The following is a 24,670-nucleotide window of genomic DNA, read 5'->3' on the forward strand; positions in this document are numbered from 1 at the left end:
AGAATAGTGAGTGCAGCTCTGGAGGATAATACAGGATGTAACTCAGGATCAGTAATGTAATGCATGTACACAGTGACTGCACCAGCAGAATAGTGAGTGCAGCTCTGGAGTATAATACAGGATGTAACTCAGGATAAGTAATGTAATGTATGTACACAGTGACTGCACCAGCAGAATAGTGAGTGCAGCTCTGGAGTATAATACAGGAGGTAACTCAGGATCAGTACAGGATCAGTAATGTAATGCATGTACACAGTGACTGCACCAGCAGAATAGTGAGTGCAGCTCTGGAGTATAATACAGGATGTAACTCAGGATCAGTACAGGATCAGTAATGTAATGTATGTACACAGTGACTGCACCAGCAGAATAGTGAGTGCAGCTCTGGAGTATAATACAGGATGTAACTCAGGATCAGTACAGGATCAGTAATGTAATGCATGTACACAGTGACTGTGACGCGCCCCCTGGGCCAGTGCTGTTTGGGGAATACCCGGAGCCGGATCAGATGGGGGTTGTAGTCTCCGAGTGGCGGCGACCTGGTCCATGCCCAGGGTGTCAAACTCCGTGTGTGGCAGTCTTTACAGATGTTAGTGTTCTTAGTGTCGACTACGCCACCCGTTGATTTGCGGTCAATATGGCCGCCGCTGCAGCAGGGTCCGCTGAGGCTGGTGGTGTGTGTGCAGCTTCTGGTAGTATAACCCCCAACGGGAGGGGTATAGCCTCAGGGGGTCAGGTGTAGAGGATGGTGGTAGTGGTGGTGCAGTGTGGATGGTAAGAAGACTCAGAGTCGGGCTGTGCAGTTCAGGGTTTTTACTTACTGCTGTTCTGTTGGTCACTCTGGCCTTGAGTGACCGCCCGAGCCGTGCTGCGTCCACCAGGTCCTGGACTCGGCCAACCCCCAAGCAATTCTGGAGCGTGGTCCTGAGCTCCCTTTCTGACTGTCCTCTCTACTGGCCTTTCCCACCAGGGGTCCACTTATGTCCGGCTCCCTCGGGCCTCTTGGTGGGTGCACCTCTTCGGGGTTCCCTGACCCTATACCTGGTGTGCCTTCCTTGTGGACTTGGTGAGGGGCTGCTCCACATGTAATGTCGCAGCCTCCGGTTCTTAGTTGAGGGTTGTTTCTCTCCTCCACTAATTTGGGATCCGGTTCCCTTGCGTGCCAACCCTTCACCCTTCTGGTCTAATTCTGGGTTCTTGGGCTTCCTTCTTCTCCCCCTCTGGGTCCTTCTCTTCTCCTCTCTCTTCTCTCTGCAGGCGCTCCTGGACCTCTCTCAGGACTCACTAACCCTCTACAGAAGACTGACCCTGATCTAAGATGGTTCCCACCTTATATACTCCCTCTATGTGTGAGCTCAGGTGACCAGCACCCAATGAGCTCCTAGCATTACCCAGACTGCTCCCCCTATCTGCCCCTACACTACTGGGATGTTCCACCCCCCTCCCACTCCAGCCAGGGAGAGACACTGTCGTACCTGCACATATACCTAGTGGGAGTACCATCGGTCTGTCCCTCGGAAATGGGATGTATGTAGTGTATGCAGCTAACTGAGCTCAGTTCCACACTCCATCCTTACCCGGGAGTGGAATATCACACCTCTGGCTTGAGGTGCAATACCCCTGTAGCAGCCGAATCCTCAGGGTGCTACATTCCCCCCTGGTAAATCACAGCACGTCCTCGGGCTGTAAGAAAACAAAACATCCACAAACATACAAATTTTCATAACAACATAAACATACAAAACATTATATATATATCATCAGCATAAACTTTTTATATAAAACTTTCTTGTTAATTTTCTTGTTCCTCCGGCCACGGTGCAACTTGTGACCGGGTAAGTGCCACAGTCTCTTCTGGAAGAAAAACAACAGTTTCCTATAAAACCGGTAGGGGGCGCCTTAAAAAGCGCAACTATGTACAAGGGGAGATATGGCCGCTCTCAGTCCTCGGCCAGGTATTAGGAAAGGAATGACCGCTCTCAGTCCTCGGTCAGTGGGAATAGGGACACACGGGTTTCAGTTCAATTTGCTGGTCCCAACGGGGACTATATTTTAACTAGCAGCAGTAACAGTTCACTGTACCCCGACAGGTAACTATGTACAGTCTCTTTACCGTACTTTAATGACGGCGTCCTCCTGCTCCTTCTTTGTCTTCAGACCCGTCCGGGTCCTCTTGCTCCTCCTCACACCGCAGCTCCTCCTCCGTCAGGCGATGCACATGGAGGGCGTAGGGTCCTTTGGCACACTTGTGCCGGGTGAACGTGACCTCGTCCCCTACGTACAGGTCACGACCTCTGTGTCCCTCCGGCAGATGGCTTTCTACGTCTCTGCGGGTTACAAAGACGTCGCCGGGGGTATGATGGTCTCTGATGAAACCCCAACCGTGCTGCAGTTGGAATTTAATTACAGTCCCGTGGCACGGGGACCGTGGGCTGCACGGGGGTTCCTCCTGGTCCGGCTCTTCTGCTCTGCGCTCTGTTCCTGCAGCCGCTGCTCTCGGACCCGCCTCTCTCTCCTCTCCCGGTCGAAGACCTCTAACTGCTGCCGGCAGCACTCCGCACGCTCAGCTGCGGCCGCCCATGTTTCTTGGGTGAACCCCATGAGGTCTCCTCCGGTGGGGTCCCACTCGAACTGCGCTTCTTCCAGCGGGAGCGGGGTCCTTTTAACGGGCTTCGGAGCCGGAATCAGGGGCTCGCACAGGGGCCTTGCTTTTTGGAGTTCCAGCTGATAGTACTCCGGTGGCCATATAAAGGGCTGCCCATCCGGGCAAGTGTGCTGGGCAAACAAGTCTTCACCCAGGTGCGGTACTCTAGATGTTGAGGGCGCGGTGGTGGAAGCGGCGCCCGGGTTCGCCAGGCCTTGCGACCAGGCCTGGGGTACCCTGAACGTAAAGGGCACCGTGAAGACGGCGGCGCCCGGGGTTACTTGGCCCAGCGACCAGGCCGGTGGCTCCGCGGAGGTAGGGGGCGCTGTTGGTACTGCGGCGCCCGGGGGTACTAGACCTTGCGACCAGGCCGGTGGTGTTTCCTGCTTTGCCGCGCTCAGGGTTGAGGCGCGTGACGTCACAGGGGTCGCGGCCGCGGCTTCTGCTTGAGGCCTAGTCTGGCACGGTGACGATGCAGCGACGGGCACGGCAGGGGGAATTTCGGGCTCTGCGACGGGGAGCTGGGACAGGTACTCGGTTTCTCGGCTCGGGGTAGAGACGTCCCCTTTACCTGCCTCCGTCCGTTCAGCTCCCTTCTCGGCGCCGTCTCCGGCCTTCATTCCTCCTGCGCCATCCTCAGAGGCGGTCTGTCTCCTCGTCCCGGGTGGCGTGCTCCGCTGACGGGTTCCGGTCTGCTGGGCCATCTCACGGCTCCACTCCGTCAGCGTGTCTTGCTGCACCTGGGCCATCCTCCGTGCGAGGCCCTCCAGCGCGGTCTGTGCACACTCCCGGTCTCGGGGGAGCTGTGCTAGGATCTCCACTAAGCCTAGTGGGGTTGTTGCTTGCAGCAGGCTCCTGACCACTGGGACGGTGCTGCCTGTCTCTCCCTCCATCTCTGGGTACGCTCTCTCTGGACTCCTCTCCAGACTTCTTGTCTCCGGGTGCGCTCTCTCCAGACTCCTCCAGGCTGCACCCATCTTCGTTCTTTTGTTCTGTCTCCGCCCACATTGAGGGTGGTCCCGGGGCAACTTAGTGATTGTCAGTTCCAGGGGCAGTTCTCTCACGCTGATGGACACTTCCAGCATCACAGTCTCTGTTGGTGGGCGCGGTTTCCGCTTTTGGCGCCATTCTTCGACCTGGCCCACGATGGAAGGTGGCCTTTTGCCACCCTCTGGCACGCCCATAATGGCGTCCGCTCCCCCAAGGCGGGAAATCTTTGGAAATGGCGGGAATCGTCTCCCAGTGGCGGGAAACTCCATGGATGGCGGGAAAAAGCTGCAAATGGCGGACAACCGGCGGGTAACGACCTGTGATGGGGTCCGTTGACGGGGACCCTCCGGAACCGGCGGGAGACTTCTTTTTGAGGTAACAGTGAACTTTTCTTCAGGCACGCAGTACCCGGTTGTTGCGGGCACGTTATCCTGCCGACTACGCCAAAGCTGACGCGCCCCCTGGGCCAGTGCTGTTTGGGGAATACCCGGAGCCGGATCAGATGGGGGTTGTAGTCTCCGAGTGGCGGCGACCCGGTCCGTGCCCAGGGTGTCAAACTCCGTGTGTGGCAGTCTTTACAGATGTTGTTAGTGTTCTTAGTGTCGACTACGCCACCCGTTGATTTGCGGTCAATACGGCCGCCGCTGCAGCAGGGTCCGCTGAGGCTGGTGGTGTGTGTGCAGCTTCTGGTAGTATAACCCCCAACGGGAGGGGTATAGCCTCAGGGGGTCAGGTGTAGAGGATGGTGGTAGTGGTGGTGCAGTGTGGATGGTAAGAAGACTCAGAGTCGGGCTGTGCAGTTCAGGGTTTTTACTTACTGCTGTTCTGTTGGTCACTCTGGCCTTGAGTGACCGCCCGAGCCGTGCTGCGTCCACCAGGTCCTGGACTCGGCCAACCCCCAAGCAATTCTGGAGCGTGGTCCTGAGCTCCCTTTCTGACTGTCCTCTCTACTGGCCTTTCCCACCAGGGGTCCACTTATGTCCGGCTCCCTCGGGCCTCTTGGTGGGTGCACCTCTTCGGGGTTCCCTGACCCTATACCTGGTGTGCCTTCCTTGTGGACTTGGTGAGGGGCTGCTCCACATGTAATGTCGCAGCCTCCGGTTCTTAGTTGAGGGTTGTTTCTCTCCTCCACTAATTTGGGATCCGGTTCCCTTGCGTGCCAACCCTTCACCCTTCTGGTCTAATTCTGGGTTCTTGGGGTTCCTTCTTCTCCCCCTCTGGGTCCTTCTCTTCTCCTCTCTCTTCTCTCTGCAGGCGCTCCTGGACCTCTCTCAGGACTCACTAACCCTCTACAGAAGACTGACCCTGATCTAAGATGGTTCCCACCTTATATACTCCCTCTATGTGTGAGCTCAGGTGACCAGCACCCAATGAGCTCCTAGCATTACCCAGACTGCTGCCCCTATCTGCCCCTACACTACTGGGATGTTCCACCCCCCTCCCACTCCAGCCAGGGACAGACACTGTCGTACCTGCACATATACCTAGTGGGAGTACCATCGGTCTGTCCCTCGGAAATGGGATGTATGTAGTGTATGCAGCTAACTGAGCTCAGTTCCACACTCCATCCTTACCCGGGAGTGGAATATCACACCTCTGGCTTGAGGTGCAATACCCCTGTAGCAGCCGAATCCTCAGGGTGCTACAACTGCACCAGCAGAATAGTGAGTGCAGCTCTGGAATATAATACAGGATGTAACTCAGGATCAGTACAGGATCAGTAATGTAATGTATGTACACAGTGACTGCACCAGCAGCATACTGGGTGCAGCTCTGATCAGCTGCTAGTCAGTGTGCTGATTACGGGTGTGGTGGCTGCAGATCCTGCTGTGAGCTCCTGATCTCTGAGAACCAACACCTCTCCACCTGGGGACCTGCTCTCTCTCTTTCCCGGAGGGAGAGCTGGTTTCTGGGATGAGTGAAGGAGCCAAGTCCCAGGCTTCTGCTTCCCGAACCAGGCCGGCGGGGGGCAGAAGAAACCAGCATCCGGCCTGCACATCAGAGGACTCGGGGGTGAGACGCTGCACCAGGAGTCGCAGCAATGTGGCTCCTACTCCTCCCGGGATTGTGGAGACCCCTAGAAGCCGCAAGGCTTCCAGCATGGAGGTAAAGCCTGACAGCGGCGTGCAAGATGGTGCTCCTTCCGGAGGAAAGCGGAGTGCTCACGGAGGTGAGGCTGACCTCCCTGAGGGGGGTTGGGCGCTGCAGGGACCCCGGGAGTCTGTGTCCACCTATGCCTCCCGGGTCATGATCCGCCTCCGTGAGTATGAAGATGCCAGTAAGCTCATCAGTAGGCTCCGGGAGGAGCTGCGCTGCACAAGCGCCAAAGCTGCGGGGGCCTCCAAACAGAGCAAGGCTAAACTCCAGGCCGAGGTAAAGTGACTGACCAGCGAGATTCACCTGCTGGAACTGAGGAAAGCTGACATCAGGGAGCAGAGTGGTCATTTCAAAGAAAAACTAATAAATGAAGACCGCTTTAGAGAAATGGTTGATACCAGAGAGCAAAGGCAGATGGGGCTGCAGCCTGAGAGCCAGGTGGATGATGAGAGTGATGATGACCAGCAGGAAGCCCCACCTGGCAGCCTGCAAAGTCACCCGCAGGCCACGTGCAGCGAGCTCCCTGCAGGACAGGCGACAGTGACATCCGGTCGCAGTTCTGCCGGCTCTGGGGAGGACAGTGACAGCAGCGGCCAGGGAGGGGCGCTAATGGCGGAGATTAAGCTCCTGGAGTCCCCAGTGTGCCTCCAAAACTTCCATCTTGGTGACGATCTACCAGAAGAGGCACCTGGGGGCCACAAAAAGGCAAAGAAGACCAAGCCAAAGCTGCAGGAGGCGGTAAGATACGTATATGCCCCCCTCCCTGTACCCCCTGAGTCGGCGGCAGGCTCAGCTCGCTGTATAAGCCCCGTTGCCCAGCCCAGCCCGGGTTCTGCTGTGGATCCGGTGCAAAGGCGCGGGGAGATTACAGAGCGCGGTAGTGAGGCGCAGAGCTCCGTCTCTGCTTGTAGTAGTGGGGACGTAGCAGGAGGTGCATCAGCCGAGAGGCTGGACAGTGAGGGCGGCCCGGCGGCGGGCGTTCCATCAGGCCACGCTGCTGTGGTGCGCTCCTCAGTGGGAGGGGGGAGCAGCCCGGTGTCGGGGGCAGCTCCGGTAGCCTCGGCGCCTCTGAATGCTGTTGCCGCTGATCACTTAGTTGAGAAGCGACGGCAGTGTGAGGGGGCTGTCGGGGCTGAGCGTTCCGGTCCTCCCACGAAAGTGCTATTTTGTGTTGGCGTCGCTGGTCCGGAAGATCCTGATGCTAAAGATCAGCGGCGCCTAACAGCATCTAAAGATCAGCGGCACATTATTCCGAATGCCAAACAGCGGAAATTACCGACCAATGATGTGGAGGGCACACATAAGACCGGGGGTGAGGTCGCCTCCAGTTCTATGGAGGTGACTGAGCCCCTTGTGCCTGATGCAGAGGTCAAAATGTCATCCGCCATTGTTACTGGTCCAGCAGGAATGAATGTGATGGTGGGGTGAATGAGGCTAATTCATTGTCTAGTGGTGTGGTTGCTGGTTTGGTGGAGGGTGAGATGGAGGTGGGTAATGGTATTGCTGTTCGGGCTGATGTGGTCACTGGTCCGGTTGCCCCCCCGGGGGTGGCAACACCTGTCCAGAGTTATGCCAGTGTCACCTCCGGGGCAAATAGGGCATCCTCCTTGTCTCCGGGCTTTGGGGACGGCATGTTGCAACGGCGCCTTCTGGAGGCTCTAAAGAAGGGGGAGAGATCACTAATGGTAGAGGGTCGAGAGGTTGATCTATCCTTCTGGATAGAGAGGCATGGCCTCGGGGCCTTCCGAGAGCAAAAAGGGGGGGATACAGTGTGGTCCCTCCCAACAGCCGGGCCAGGCAGTGTGCGTAGGAATGTGGTCCGTCTTCGGTGGAGGGGCAGTGATACATGTCCTCCAAGGTCTAAAGTTGTGGAGCTCCTGCTGAGGATGGGCTTCAAGGCGATTGACATCTACGCCTTGATACATCCCTATTCCACGCCTGAGTTTGATATCAGCTTTGTTCGGCCGGAGGGGCTTGAGCTCTTCTGGGCGAATTATGAGCTGGCAAAAAATGAGCCCGGCTGGCGAGACTTTGCCGTTCAGGCAGTGTCTCGCCAAAACCAGATCAAGAAAGTGACCGTGATGACTCGTAACGAGTCGCTTTCTTGCTATGACATCATGACGTGGCTTGGTCGGTATGGAGAGGTGGTGGAGATGCCAAAGAAAAACCGCGACGAGTTTGGTATCTGGTCAGGGGCCTGGACGTTTATGGTAAAACTTAAGCGTTCAGGTGGTACGGTTGCCCACATTCCATCGTCTACCTTCCTGGGTAGGGATCGTATCCTGGTCTTCTACCAGGGGAAACCGAAGCTCTGTCACAGGTGCGGCGACCCCACACACTTCAGTGCAAACTGCACCGTGCAGAAATGTGCGCTGTGTGGGGTGTCGGCCATCTTGCCGCCTCTTGTGTGGAGATTAGGTGCCACCTGTGTGGTGAGTTAGGTCACCCATTCAGCCGTTGTCCTCGCTCCTTCGCTAATGCAGTCGAGACCCCGGTGGGAGTAAGCCGTGAGGCCAATTCTGCTGTGGAGGGGACTAGCAGGGGTAGGGGAGCCGAGGGGCCAGGGAAGAAAAGCAATAAAAAGACGCCTGCCCAGCTGAGGCGTCTAGAAAAGCGCAGACAGGAGAGGGAGCGGGGCGAGCCCCAGACTACCGGGACAGCCCCTGTCCTGGATGCCAGTCTTGCTGCTGAGGCCCCGAGGGATGATGAGTTGGATGAGGAGGTCAGGAGGATCCACAGGGAGGAAACCGCCTCTGCCTCAGAATCCTGCCATTATGAAAGTATGGATGAGGATAATAAGCGGTGGCTAGAGAACAAGCGTAAGCTCGGCACCAAAAAGAAGAAAAAGAAGGGAGATAAAACATCTTCTCCCGCTCTGACCAAGGTACCTAAGGAAGGTAAAACTGACTCCCCTCTGGTTGGTCTTTCTAACCGGTTCCAAGCCCTTGATAACATCTCTTCCTCTGAGGAGGTGGCCGAGGGTGAGGTTCCGGCTTCAGCGGAGCTTACAGGAGGCGCCGAGTCTCCTTCTCCTGGGGATGCAGGGTCCTTGGGGGGAGGGACTGGCCCAGAGTCCGGAGACGAGGACGAGAAAAGAAGGAAAAATGTGGGAATGGACGCCTCTGTGTCATTAAAGAGGGGGAAGGATTCCTCCTCTGAGGCAGAGGGTAAGGGGAGTGGGAAGAAGAAAGCCATCTAACTCAATCACCAATGATGGCGGTACCCACTCCGTTGACGCTGGCTTCCATTAATGTCGCCAGCATTAAGTCAAATATGGCTAGATTTGCGGCCTTTGATTTTCTCAGCCGGGTTGAAGCTGACATTTTCTTTTTGCAAGAGACCAGGCTGCCAAATATGGCAGAGGTGTTTATAGCTAAGAGGGAGTGGAGACTCGGGCCCTCCTATTGGTCTCTTGCGGCCGAGCCGTATAGCGGAGTGGCGGTCCTTTTTACCGCACCGGTAGAATGCCGACGGGTTATTGAGTTAGAAATGGGGAGGTGCCTGATATTAGATGTCCTCATGAAGGGACAGGAGCTTCGGCTCATTAACATTTATGGTCCCCAATCTAAGTGGGACCGGAAGTGTCTCTTTACGAGGATCAAGCCCTACCTTTTTACGAGTCGGCAGGTCATCTTTGGAGGGGACTTCAACACTGTCACGAGGCCCCGGGATAGAGGAGGTTCCAGAGACAAGCTGACTTATGATAGCGTCGCCCTTAATAGTATAGCTAGTGAGGCTCGCCTGGTGGATGTCCACATCCGGCACACCCCAGGCCACGAGGGGTTCACCTATCATAGAGGTAACTGTAGGTCCAGGATAGACAGGTTTTATTTAAAGGAGGAAGCTGTCTCTTCAGCAGTATCTGTTGTTGAGGTGGAGTTCTCCGATCACTGTATGATTTTGTTTTCCCTGAATGTTACAGAGACCCCCCGGATGGGAAGAGGCTTTTGGAGGCTCAATTCGTCTCTCTTGGAAGAAGCGGAGATAAGACAGTCCTTTGAGGATTTTCTTCAGAGCCAGGTACCCTTACTGGATCTTTGTAGTAGTAAGTCAGAGTGGTGGGAGATGTTCAAGAAAAGGGTGGCGAGATTCTTCCGCCAGCTCTCGAGCCTCAGGAGCCTGGACAGGTATCGCCTGTATCAGGGCCTGAGGAGGAAACTCGAGCATCTTGTCTCAACTGGAGGTAGCCGCGAGGAGATCTCCAGAGTGAAATCTTTGCTAATGAGGTGTCAGTATGATAGACACGCATCTTTGGTTTTTGAGAGGGATTACGGGAAGTACCGCTCGCCCGACCCTTACAGAAACTGCAAGATGTCAGTGAATAGTAAAGTTGTTACAGGACTGGTTGACACTGCGGGGTCCCTGAAAAGATCCAGATCGGGGATCCTGGAGGTCGTCAGATCCTTCTACTCGCAACTCTTGGGGAAGAGGGATCTGGATTGGGATGAGATGTCGGCTTTTCTGGCTGAAGCCGTCCCCGAACCAGGGGTAGACCCCTCTCTTGGCGTTTTGACAGAGATGATCAGGGAAGAGGAAGTTAAGTTGGCGATTGAAGGGCTTGCCCTGAAGAAATCTCCCGGTCCGGATGGCTTAACATCTGAATTCTATAAGACCTTTAAGGATGCCTTGGTTCCCCTCTTGACTGAGGTATTCAATGAGTGTCTTTCCTCGGGCACTCTGCCAAAGTCAATGAGGAGGTCTGCCCTGATCATCTTGTCAAAGGGTAAGGACCCATCTTGCATTGAGAATTGGCGTCCCATAGCGCTTCTCAATGCAGACAGGAAGGTTTTGGCAAAGGTGCTGTTTAATCGGCTGGTGAAATTTGCACCCCAGCTCCTTTCGGGGGCCCAGCATTGCTCTGTTCCGGGCCGCAGTACAATTAGTGCTGTACTCTGTGTCCGAGAGGCGGTGGAGCAGGGTAGGGCTGGCCACTGGAAGGGGTACATGCTGTCATTGGACCAGGCAAAAGCGTTTGATCGGGTTAATCATGAGTACCTCTGGTCTGTCCTTCTGAGGTATGGCCTGCCGGGGGGGTTCGTTGATTGGCTTAAGACCTTGTACGCTGGGGCAGAGAGTTTCCCGCTTGTGAACGGTTGGATTGGCAGCTCTTTTGAGGTTGGGTGTGGTGTTCGCCAGGGTTGTCCCTTGAGCCCGCTACTGTACGCGTTTTCGATTGACCCACTTCTTAGGAGGGTGGAGAGTGGACCGTTAGCTGGGATCGGGATGGACCTGGCAGCACCGGAAGCCACTCTGAGAGTGGTGGTGTATGCCGATGACGTCACCGTTTTTGTTTCCTCTGATGGGGAGGCAGAATGGCTGATGTCAGAGGTAAATCGCTACTCGGAGGCATCCGGGTCTAAGATCAACCGGGATAAGTGTGAGAGTCTCTAGCTGGGAGGAGGAGATCCTGGTTTTGATCTCCCGGACACCCTTCCAGAACCCAAAGTCTCTGCAAAAGTTCTTGGCATCGAATTTGGCCAGGGGGATTACCCCAAACAAAATTGGGACAGCAGGCTAGAGATCGCCACTCAGAAGGTGAACCAATGGAAGGGTTGGTCTTTGACCCTAAGGGAAAGGGTAAACCTGATCAAAACTTACCTGCTCCCTTTGCTGATCTATCTTGGCAGTGTGTGCATCTTGCCAGAGCCTCTCTGGACTCGGGTCTACAGTTTGTTCTTTCAACTGTTATGGGGGAATAGACTGAACCTGGTCAAGAGGGAGGTTACTTACCGTACGAGGAGACTAGGAGGGTTGGGTATGGTCAACCCTGTGGTATTCCTTGTGAATACCTTCATTAAGATCAATATTGCAAACCTCTGGAAAGAGAGGGCTCCTCCGTGGGTATTCTCCTGTAAGGGATGGTTTCAGCCTTTCTTCCAGGAATGGGAGACAGGAGGGCAAGTGAAGGATCTCCGCACACCGCATGGACATCTCCCGGCTTACGCTACTGTGGTTCTGAAGGTAATTCGCCGGTGGGGTCTGGGAATGTGGGAGGTCAGGACTCTGCCAAGGAAGCTCCTTGACAAAAGGGTTCTGTTGACCCATTTTCAGAGGCCTCTGGCGCTCAAGGATTGCCCAAGTCGGGATCTTGGGGTGGGTCTGCATCTTTTGAATTCTATCAGGATCCCCTCGAAGGTTTGGGACTTGGCTTGGCGCTGCTTCCATGGGAAACTGTGTGTGAGGGACAATCTGAAGTGTAGGAGCTCTGAGGACAGGAACTGTCCTCGGGAGCATTGTGGTACCATGCTTGAAAGCATGGACCACTTCCTGCTTTGTTGTCCCTTTAACACAGAGGTGTACAACAGGGTGGGCGCCTCCATTGGCTGGCCCCGGCTGGCCGGTCTCTCTTATGCGGAATGGGCCTATGGAGCATTCGGGGACCTGGGTGGTCGGGACCGCTGCACCTTATTCCTAGTTAGCGCAGTGGTTAGGAATCACACGTGGAACGCACGGTGCTTAGTATCGACGCAGCGGAAAATCCTCCCAGTGGACAATGTGTTTAGGACCATACTCGGTGACCTGGTGAAGGTGCGTTCTCTGGAGTATGAGAGACTGGGTACACGGAGGGCCGCTCTCCTCTGGAGGGGCTTTTCTTTTAGTGTGCCCTAGTCTGGTCATCTCCTCTCCTGGTGGTGGGCTGCTGCTGACACCATAGATTTTTGTTTTATTGATCAGTAGACAGTGATGTAGGGCTGCAGGCGCCGAACTTGGGCTTTGTCAGTTGTGGTTATTGTATTGTTTGTTTATGTATATATTGTATATACAGTGCCTACAAGTAGTATTCAACCCCCTGCAGATTTAGCTGGTTGACACATGCGGAATTAACTTGGCATTGTGACATTTGTACTGTAGATCAGCCTGGAAGTGGGAAATGCACTGCAGCAAATATTTTTTTTTTTTTTTTTAAAACGTTAAAAGTTAATTCAGAGTGTCATTTATTATTCAACCCCTCAAACCACAAGAATTCTGTTTGGTCCCCCTAAAGTATTAAGAAGTAGTTCAGGCACCAAGAATAATGAGCTTCACATGTGTGGATTAAAGATCTCTTTTGCCAGCCTTTTCTGACTATTTAAGACCCTCCCCAAACTTGTGAACAGCACTCAGACATGGTCAACATGGGAAAGACAAAGGAGCATTCCAAGGCCATCAGAGACAAGATCGTGGAGGGTCACAAGGCTGGCAAGGGGTACAAAACCCTTTCCAAGGAGTTGGGCCTACCTGTCTACACTGTTGGGAGCATCATCCGTAAGTGGAAGGCTTATGGAACTACTGTTAGCCTTCCATGGCCTGGACAGCCTTTGAAAGTGTCCTCCCGTGCCGAGGCCAGGCTTGTCCGAAGAGTCAAGGCTAACCCAAGGACAACAAGAAAGGAGCTCCGGGAAGATCTCATGGCAGTGGGGACATTGGTTTCAGTCAATACCATAAGTAACGTACTCCACCGCAATGGTCTCCGTTCCAGACGAGCCCGTAAGGTACCTTTACTTTCAAAGCGTCATGTCAAGGCTCGTCTACAGTTTGCTCATGATCACTTGGAGGACTCTGAGACAGACTGATTCAAGGTTCTATGGTCTGATGAGACCAAGATCGAGATCTTTGGTGCCAACCATATACGTGACGTTTGGAGACTGGATGGCACTGCATACGACCCCAAGAATACCATCCCTACAGTCAAGCATGGTGGTGGCAGCATCATGCTGTGGGGCTGTTTCTCAGCCAAGGGGCCTGGCCATCTGGTCCGCATCCATGGGAAGATGGATAGCACGGCCTACCTGGAGATTTTGGCCAAGAACCTCCGCTCCTCCATCAAGGATCTTAAGATGGGTCGTAATTTCATCTTCCAACAAGACAACGACCCAAAGCACACAGCCAAGAAAACCAAGGCCTGGTTCAAGAGGGAAAAAGTCAAGGTGTTGGAGTGGCCTAGTCAGTCTCCTGACCTTAACCCAATTGAAAACTTGTGGAAGGAGCTCAAGAATAAAGTCCACATGAGACACCCAAAGAACCTAGATAACTTGGAGAAGATCTGCATGGAGGAGTGGGCCAAGATAACTCCACAGACCTGTGCCGGCCTGATCAGGTCTTATAAAAGACGATTATTAGCTGTAATTGCAAACAAGGGTTATTCCACAAAATATTAAACATAGGGGTTGTATAATAATTGACCCACACTTTTATGTTTAAAATTTAATAAAATTCAACTGAGCAACATAACTTTTTGGTTTGTAAGATTTATGCTTCTGTTCATAAATCCTACTCTCGTTTGCAGTTTGAAGGCTCTAACTTATTTGCATCTTATCAAACCAGCTAAATCTGCAGGGGGTTGAATACTACTTGTAGGCACTGTATGGGTTTGGGTGTAGGTGTTAGGTTGGGTGGAGGGAAAAGGGGGAGGTGGGTTCATCTTGTGGGACACTGGTTATTTGGGTGAAAAACTGGCACTGCCTGATCTGGCCTATGGACGTTGGACATGGACTGAGGCATGAGACGCAGGACCAGCTCTCAGGTCAGTGCCGGGGAGGGACTGGTGGGCTCGAGTGTGGGGGGTTTTGTTTTGTCTTGTATATATTTGTATAGTTAGCATTTATTTTATTTATTTAAAAAAAAAAAAAAAAAAAAAAAAGAATGTATATATTAGTTTGTATATAATTTGTCGGTTATTGTTTATTATATTGTTATTATTTGTTTGGTAACCGGACCAGATGTCATGGTGTAGGTAGTTATTATTGTGTATATATGTATAATATGTGTGTGAGGAGAGAGGGAGCGGCTGGATCAGTTTCATTACATTGTTTATTTTCTGGTTATTAATTTTGTTATGTTTCTGTTATTATTATTGTTATGTTTTTCATTTTTATAATAAAAGATCTACAGGATGTAACTCAGGATCAGTAATGTACAGTTATATGAAAAAGTTTGGGCACCCCTATTAATCTTAAGCTTAATGTTTTATAAAAATTGGTGTTTTTGCAACAGCTATTTCAGTTTGATATATGTAATAACTGTTGGACACAGTAATGTTTCTGCCTTGAAATGAGGTTTATTGTACTAACAGAAAATGTGCAATCTGCATTCAAACAAAATTTGACAGGTGCATAAGTATGGGCACCCTTATCATTTTCTTGTTTTAAATACTCCTACCTACTTTTTACTGACTTACTAAAGCCCTTTTTTTGGTTTTGTAACCTCATTGAGCTTTGAACTTCATAGCCAGGTGTATGCAATCATGAGAAAAGCTACTTAAAGTGGCCACTTGCAAGTTGTTCTCCTGTTTGAATCTCCTCTGAAGAGTGGCATCATGGGCTCCTCAAAAGAATTTTCAAATGATCTGGAAACAAAGATTATTCAACATAGTTGTTCAGGGGAAGGATACAAAAAGCTGTCTCAGAGATTTAACCTGTCAGTTTCCACTGTGAGGAACATAGTAAGGAAATGGAAGAACACAGGGACAGTTCTTGTTAAGGCCAGAAGTGGCAGGCCAAGAAAAACATCAGAAAGGCAGAGAAGAAGAATGGTGAGATCAGTCAAGGACAATCCTCAGACCACCTCCAGAGAGCTGCAGCATCAACTTGCTGCAGATGGTGCCACTGTGCATCGGTCAACTATACAACGCACTTTGCACAAGGAGAAGCTGTATGGGAGAGTGATGCGAAAGAAGCCGTTTCTGCAAGCACGCCACAAACCGAGTCGGCTGAGGTATGCAAAAGCACATTTGGAGAAGCCAATTTCTTTTTGGAAGAAGGTCCTGTGGACTGATGAAACCAAGATTGAGTTGTTTGGTCATACAAAAAGGCGTTATGCATGGTGGCAAAAAACACAGCATTCCAAGAAAAACACTTGCTACCCACAGTAAAATTTGGTGGAGGTTCCATCATGCTTTGGGGCTGTGTTGCCAATGCCGGCAACGAGAATCTTGTTAAAGTTGAGGGACGCATGGATTCCACTCAGTATCAGCAGATTCTTGACTATAATGTTCAAGAATCAGTGACAAAGTTGAAGTTAAGCAGGGGATGAATCTTTCAGCAAGACAATGATCCTAAACACCGCTCCAAATCTACTCAGGCATTCATGCAGAGGAACAATTACAATGTTCTGGAATGGCCATCCCAGTCCCCAGACCTGAATATCATTGAACATCTGTGGGATCATTTGAAGAGGGCTGTCCATGCTCGGCGACCATCAAACTTAACTGAACTGGAATTGTTTTGTAAAGAAGAATGGTCAAAAATACCTTCATCCAGGATCCAGGAACTCATTAAAAGCTACAGGAAGCGACTAGAGGCAAAAGGAGGATCTACTAAATATTAATGTCACTTTTCTGGTGAGGTGCCCATACTTATGCACCTGTCAAATTTTGTTTGAATGCAGATCGTACATTTTCTGTTAGTACAATAAACCTCATTTCAAGGCAGAAACATTACTGTGTCCAACAGTTATTACATATATCAAACTGAAATAGCTGTTGCAAAAACACCAATTTTTATAAAACATTAAGCTTAAGATTAATAGGGGTGCCCAAACTTTTTCATATAACTGTATGTACACAGTGACTGCACCAGCAGAATAGTGAGTGCAGCTCTGGAGTATAATACAGGATGTAACTCAGGATCAGTACAGGATCAGTAATGTAATGCATGTACACAATGACTGCACCAGCAGAATAGTGAGTGCAGCTCTGGAGTATAATAGAGGATGTAACTCAGGATAAGTAATGTAATGTATGTACACAGTGACTGCACCAGCGGAATAGTGAGTGCAGCTCTGGAGTATAATGCAGGAGGTAACTCAGGATCAGTACAGGATCAGTAATGTAATGCATGTACACAGTGACTGCACCAGCAGAATAGTGAGTGCAGCTCTGGAGTATAATACAGGATGTAACTCAGGATCAGTACAGGATCAGTAATGTAATGCATGTACACAGTGACTGCACCAGCAGAATAGTGAGTGCAGCTCTGGAGTATAATACAGGATGTAACTCAGGATCAGTACAGGATCAGTAATGTAATGTATGTACACAGTGACTGCACCAGCAGAATAGTGAGTGCAGCTCTGGAGTATAATACAGGATGTAACTCAGGATCAGTACAGGATCAGTAATGTAATGCATGTACACAATGACTGCACCAGCAGAATAGTGAGTGCAGCTCTGGAGTATAATACAGGATGTAACTCAGGATCAGTACAGGATCAGTAATGTAATGCATGTACACAGTGACTGCACCAGCAGAATAGTGAGTGCAGCTCTGGAGTATAATACAGGATGTAACTCAGGATCAGTACAGGATCAGTAATGTAATGTATGTACACAGTGACTGCACCAGCAGAATAGTGAGTGCAGCTCTGGAGTATAATACAGGATGTAACTCAGGATCAGTACAGGATCAGTAAAGTAATGTATGTACACAGTGACTGCACCAGCAGAATAGTGAGTGCAGCTCTGGAGTATAATACAGGATGTAACTCAGGATCAGTACAGGATCAGTAATGTAATGCATGTACACAATGACTGCACCAGCAGAATAGTGAGTGCAGCTCTGGAGTATAATAGAGGATGTAACTCAGGATAAGTAATGTAATGTATGTACACAGTGACTACACCAGCGGAATAGTGAGTGCAGCTCTGGAGTATAATGCAGGAGGTAACTCAGGATCAGTACAGGATCAGTAATGTAATGCATGTACACAGTGACTGCACCAGCAGAATAGTGAGTGCAGCTCTGGAGTATAATACAGGATGTAACTCAGGATCAGTACAGGATCAGTAATGTAATGTATGTACACAGTGACTGCACCAGCAGAATAGTGAGTGCAGCTCTGGAGTATAATACAGGATGTAACTCAGGATCAGTACAGGATCAGTAATGTAATGCATGTACACAATGACTGCACCAGCAGAATAGTGAGTGCAGCTCTGGAGTATAATACAGGATGTAACTCAGGATCAGTACAGGATCAGTAATGTAATGCATGTACACAGTGACTGCACCAGCAGAATAGTGAGTGCAGCTCTGGAGTATAATACAGGATGTAACTCAGGATCAGTACAGGATCAGTAATGTAATGTATGTACACAGTGACTGCACCAGCAGAATAGTGAGTGCAGCTCTGGAGTATAATACAGGATGTAACTCAGGATCAGTACAGGATCAGTAATATAATGCATATACACAGTGACTGCACCAGCAGAATAGTGAGTGCAGCTCTGGAGTATAATACAGGATGTAACTCAGGATCAGTACAGGATCAGTAATGTAATGCATGTACACAATGACTGCACCAGCAGAATAGTGAGTGCAGCTCTGGAGTATAATAGAGGATGTAACTCAGGATAAGTAATGTAATGTATGTACACAGTGACTGCACCAGCGGAATAGTGAGTGCAGCTCTGGAGTATAATGCAGGAGGTAACTCAGGATCAGTACAGGATCAGTAATGTAATGCATGTACACAGTGACTGCACCAGCAGAATAGTGAGTGCAGCTCTGGAGTATAATACAGGATGTAACTCAGGATCAGTACAGGATCAGTAATGTAATGTATGTACACAGTGACTGCACCAGCAGAATAGTGAGTGCAGCTCTGGAGTATAATACAGGATGTAACTCAGGATCAGTACAGGATCAGTAATGTAATGCATGTACACAATGACTGCACCAGCAGAATAGTGAGTGCAGCTCTGGAGTATAATACAGGATGTAACTCAGGATCAGTACAGGATCAGTAATGTAATGCATGTACACAGTGACTGCACCAGCAGAATAGTGAGTGCAGCTCTGGAGTATAATACAGGATGTAACTCAGGATCAGTACAGGATCAGTAATGTAATGTATGTACACAGTGACTGCACCAGCAGAATAGTGAGTGCAGCTCTGGAGTATAATACAGGATGTAACTCAGGATCAGTACAGGATCAGTAATGTAATGTATGTACACAGTGACTGCACCAGCAGAATAGTGAGTGCAGCTCTGGAGTATAATACAGGATGTAACTCAGGATCAGTACAGGATCAGTAATGTAATGCATGTACACAATGACTGCACCAGCAGAATAGTGAGTGCAGCTCTGGAGTATAATAGAGGATGTAACTCAGGATAAGTAATGTAATGTATGTACACAGTGACTGCACCAGCGGAATAGTGAGTGCAGCTCTGGAGTATAATGCAGGAGGTAACTCAGGATCAGTACAGGATCAGTAATGTAATGCATGTACACAGTGACTGCACCAGCAGAATAGTGAGTGCAGCTCTGGAGTATAATACAGGATGTAACTCAGGATCAGTACAGGATCAGTAATGTAATGTATGTACACAGTGACTGCACCAGCAGAATAGTGAGTGCAGCTCTGGAGTATAATACAGGATGTAACTCAGGATCAGTACAGGATCAGTAATGTAATGCATGTACACAATGACTGCACCAGCAGAATAGTGAGTGCAGCTCTGGAGTATAATACAGGATGTAACTCAGGATCAGTACAGGATCAGTAATGTAATGCATGTACACAGTGACTGCACCAGCAGAATAGTGAGTGCAGCTCTGGAGTATAATACAGGATGTAACTCAGGATCAGTACAGGATCAGTAATGTAATGTATGTACACAGTGACTGCACCAGCAGAATAGTGAGTGCAGCTCTGGAGTATAATACAGGATGTAACTCAGGATCAGTACAGGATCAGTAATGTAATGCATATACACAGTGACTGCACCAGCAAAATAGTGAGTGCAGCTCTGGAGTATAATACAGGATGTAACTCAGGATAAGTAATGTAATGTATGTACACAGTGACTGCACCAGCAGAATAGTGAGTGCAGCTCTGGAGTATAATACAGGATGTAACTCAGGATCAGTACAGGATCAGTAATGTAATGCATGTACACAGTGACTGCACCAGCAGAATAGTGAGTGCAGCTCTGGAGTATAATACAGGATGTAACTCAGGATAAGTAATGTAATGTATGTACACAGTGACTGCACCAGCAGAATAGTGAGTGCAGCTCTGGAGTATAATACAGGAGGTAACTCAGGATCAGTACAGGATTAGTAATGTAATGCATGTACACAGTGACTGCACCAGCAGAATAGTGAGTGCAGCTCTGGAGTATAATACAGGATGTAACTCAGGATCAGTACAGGATCAGTAATGTAATGCATGTACACAATGACTGCACCAGCAGAATAGTGAGTGCAGCTCTGGAGTATAATACAGGATGTAACTCAGGATAAGTAATGTAATGTATGTACACAGTGACTGCACCAGCGGAATAGTGAGTGCAGCTCTGGAGTATAATACAGGAGGTAACTCAGGATCAGTACAGGATCAGTAATGTAATGCATGTACACAGTGACTGCACCAGCAGAATAGTGAGTGCAGCTCTGGAGTATAATACAGGATGTAACTCAGGATCAGTACAGGATCAGTAATGTAATGTATGTACACAGTGACTGCACCAGCAGAATAGTGAGTGCAGCTCTGGAGTATAATACAGGATGTAACTCAGGATCAGTACAGGATCAGTAATGTAAAGCATGTACACAGTGACTGCACCAGCAGAATAGTGAGTGCAGCTCTGGAGTATAATACAGGATGTAACTCAGGATAAGTAATGTAATGTATGTACACAGTGACTGCACCAGCAGAATAGTGAGTGCAGCTCTGGAGTATAATACAGGATGTAACTCAGGATCAGTAATGTAATGTATGTACACAGTGACTGCACCAGCAGAATAGTGAGTGCAGCTCTGGAGTATAATACAGGAGGTAACTCAGGATCAGTACAGGATCAGTAATGTAATGCATGTACACATTGACTGCATCAGCTGAATAGTGAGTGCAGCTCTGGAGTATAATACAGGATGTAACTCAGGATCAGTACAGGATCAGTAATGTAATGTATGTGCACAGTGACTGCACCAGCAGAATAGTGAGTGCAGCTCTGGAGTATAATACAGGATGTAACTCAGGATCAGTACAGGATCAGTAATGTAATGTATGTAGACAGTGACTGCACCAGCAGAATAGTGAGTGCAGCTCTGGAGGACAATACAGGATGTTACTCAGGATCAATAATGTAATGTATGTACACAGTGACTGCACCAGCAGAATAGTGAGTGCAGCTCTGGAGTATAATACAGGATGTAACTCAGGATAAGTAATGTAATGTCTGTACACAGTGACTGCACCAGCAGAATAGTGAGTGCAGCTCTGGAGTATAATACAGGATGTAACTCAGGATCAGTACAGGATCAGTAATGTAATGTATGTACACAGTGACTGCACCAGCAGAATAGTGAGTGCAGCTCTGGATTATAATACAGGATGTAACTCAGGATCAGTACAGGATCAGTAATGTAATGCATGTACAGTGACTGCACCAGCAGAATAGTGAGTGCAGCTCTGGAGTATAATACAGGATGTAACTCAGGATAAGTAATGTAATGTCTGTACACAGTGACTGCACCAGCAGAATAGTGAGTGCAGCTCTGGAGTATAATACAGGATGTAACTCAGGATCAGTACAGGATCAGTAATGTAATGTATGTACACAGTGACTGCACCAGCAGAATAGTGAGTGCAGCTCTGGAGTATAATACAGGATGTAACTCAGGATCAGTACAGGATCAGTAATGTAAAGCATGTACACAGTGACTGCACCAGCAGAATAGTGAGTGCAGCTCTGGAGTATAATACAGGATGTAACTCAGGATAAGTAATGTAATGTATGTACACAGTGACTGCACCAGCAGAATAGTGAGTGCAGCTCTGGAGTATAATACAGGATGTAACTCAGGATCAGTACAGGATCAGTAATGTAATGTATGTACACAGTGACTGCACCAGCAGAATAGTGAGTGCAGCTCTGGAGTATAATACAGGATGTAACTCAGGATCAGTACAGGATCAGTAATGTAATGCATGTACACAATGACTGCACCAGCAGAATAGTGAGTGCAGCTCTGGAGTATAATAGAGGATGTAACTCAGGATAAGTAATGTAATGTATGTACACAGTGACTGCACCAGCGGAATAGTGAGTGCAGCTCTGGAGTATAATGCAGGAGGTAACTCAGGATCAGTACAGGATCAGTAATGTAATGCATGTACACAGTGACTGCACCAGCAGAATAGTGAGTGCAGCTCTGGAGTATAATACAGGATGTAACTCAGGATCAGTACAGGATCAGTAATGTAATGTATGTACACAGTGACTGCACCAGCAGAATAGTGAGTGCAGCTCTGGAGTATAATACAGGATGTAACTCAGGATCAGTACAGGATCAGTAATGTAATGCATGTACACAATGACTGCACCAGCAGAATAGTGAGTGCAGCTCTGGGGTATAATACAGGATGTAACTCAGGATCAGTACAGGATCAGTAATGTAATGCATGTACACAGTGACTGCACCAGCAGAATAGTGAGTGCAGCTCTGGAGTATAATACAGGATGTAACTCAGGATCAGTACAGGATCAGTAATGTAATGTATGTACACAGTGACTGCACCAGCAGAATAGTGAGTGCAGCTCTGGAGTATAATACAGGATGTAACTCAGGATCAGTACAGGATCAGTAATGTAATGCATATACACAGTGACTGCACCAGCAAAATAGTGAGTGCAGCTCTGGAGTATAATACAGGATGTAACTCAGGATAAGTAATGTAATGTATGTACACAGTGACTGCACCAGCAGAATAGTGAGTGCAGCTCTGGAGTATAATACAGGATGTAACTCAGGATCAGTACAGGATCAGTAATGTAATGCATGTACACAGTGACTGCACCAGCAGAATAGTGAGTGCAGCTCTGGAGTATAATACAGGATGTAACTCAGGATAAGTAATGTAATGTATGTACACAGTGACTGCACCAGCAGAATAGTGAGTGCAGCTCTGGAGTATAATACAGGAGGTAACTCAGGATCAGTACAGGATTAGTAATGTAATGCATGTACACAGTGACTGCACCAGCAGAATAGTGAGTGCAGCTCTGGAGTATAATACAGGATGTAACTCAGGATCAGTACAGGATCAGTAATGTAATGCATGTACACAATGACTGCACCAGCAGAATAGTGAGTGCAGCTCTGGAGTATAATACAGGATGTAACTCAGGATAAGTAATGTAATGTATGTACACAGTGACTGCACCAGCGGAATAGTGAGTGCAGCTCTGGAGTATAATACAGGAGGTAACTCAGGATCAGTACAGGATCAGTAATGTAATGCATGTACACAGTGACTGCACCAGCAGAATAGTGAGTGCAGCTCTGGAGTATAATACAGGATGTAACTCAGGATCAGTACAGGATCAGTAATGTAATGTATGTACACAGTGACTGCACCAGCAGAATAGTGAGTGCAGCTCTGGAGTATAATACAGGATGTAACTCAGGATCAGTACAGGATCAGTAATGTAAAGCATGTACACAGTGACTGCACCAGCAGAATAGTGAGTGCAGCTCTGGAGTATAATACAGGATGTAACTCAGGATAAGTAATGTAATGTATGTACACAGTGACTGCACCAGCAGAATAGTGAGTGCAGCTCTGGAGTATAATACAGGATGTAACTCAGGATCAGTAATGTAATGTATGTACACAGTGACTGCACCAGCAGAATAGTGAGTGCAGCTCTGGAGTATAATACAGGAGGTAACTCAGGATCAGTACAGGATCAGTAATGTAATGCATGTACACATTGACTGCATCAGCTGAATAGTGAGTGCAGCTCTGGAGTATAATACAGGATGTAACTCAGGATCAGTACAGGATCAGTAATGTAATGTATGTGCACAGTGACTGCACCAGCAGAATAGTGAGTGCAGCTCTGGAGTATAATACAGGATGTAACTCAGGATCAGTACAGGATCAGTAATGTAATGTATGTAGACAGTGACTGCACCAGCAGAATAGTGAGTGCAGCTCTGGAGGACAATACAGGATGTTACTCAGGATCAATAATGTAATGTATGTACACAGTGACTGCACCAGCAGAATAGTGAGTGCAGCTCTGGAGTATAATACAGGATGTAACTCAGGATAAGTAATGTAATGTCTGTACACAGTGACTGCACCAGCAGAATAGTGAGTGCAGCTCTGGAGTATAATACAGGATGTAACTCAGGATCAGTACAGGATCAGTAATGTAATGTATGTACACAGTGACTGCACCAGCAGAATAGTGAGTGCAGCTCTGGATTATAATACAGGATGTAACTCAGGATCAGTACAGGATCAGTAATGTAATGCATGTACAGTGACTGCACCAGCAGAATAGTGAGTGCAGCTCTGGAGTATAATACAGGATGTAACTCAGGATAAGTAATGTAATGTCTGTACACAGTGACTGCACCAGCAGAATAGTGAGTGCAGCTCTGGAGTATAATACAGGATGTAACTCAGGATCAGTACAGGATCAGTAATGTAATGTATGTACACAGTGACTGCACCAGCAGAATAGTGAGTGCAGCTCTGGAGTATAATACAGGATGTAACTCAGGATCAGTACAGGATCAGTAATGTAATGTATGTACACAGTGATTCCACCAGCAGAATAGTGAGTGCAGCTCTGATCAGCTGCTAGTCAGTGTGCTGATTACGGGTGTGGTGGCTGCAGATCCTGCTGTGAGCTCCTGATCTCTGAGAAACCAACACCTCTCCACCTGGGGACCTGCTTTCTCTCTTTCCCAGGGAGGGAGCGGGTTTCTAGGATGAGTGATGGAGCCAAGTCCCAGGCTTCTGCTTCCCGAACCAGGCCGGCGGGGGGCAGAAGAAACCAGCAACCGGCCTGGACATCAGAGGACTCGGGGGTGAGACGCTGCACCAGGAGTCGCAGCAATGTGGCTCCTACTCCCCCCGGGATTGTGGAGACCCCCAGAAGCCGCAAGGCTTCCAGCATGGAGGAAAAGCCTGACAGCGGCGTGCAAGATGGCG

Source organism: Phyllobates terribilis, unplaced genomic scaffold, assembly GCF_046119375.1.
Source record: "Phyllobates terribilis strain yellow unplaced genomic scaffold, ASM4611937v1 Scaffold_12__6_contigs__length_324123572, whole genome shotgun sequence".
Classification (NCBI taxonomy): Eukaryota; Metazoa; Chordata; class Amphibia; order Anura; family Dendrobatidae; genus Phyllobates; species Phyllobates terribilis.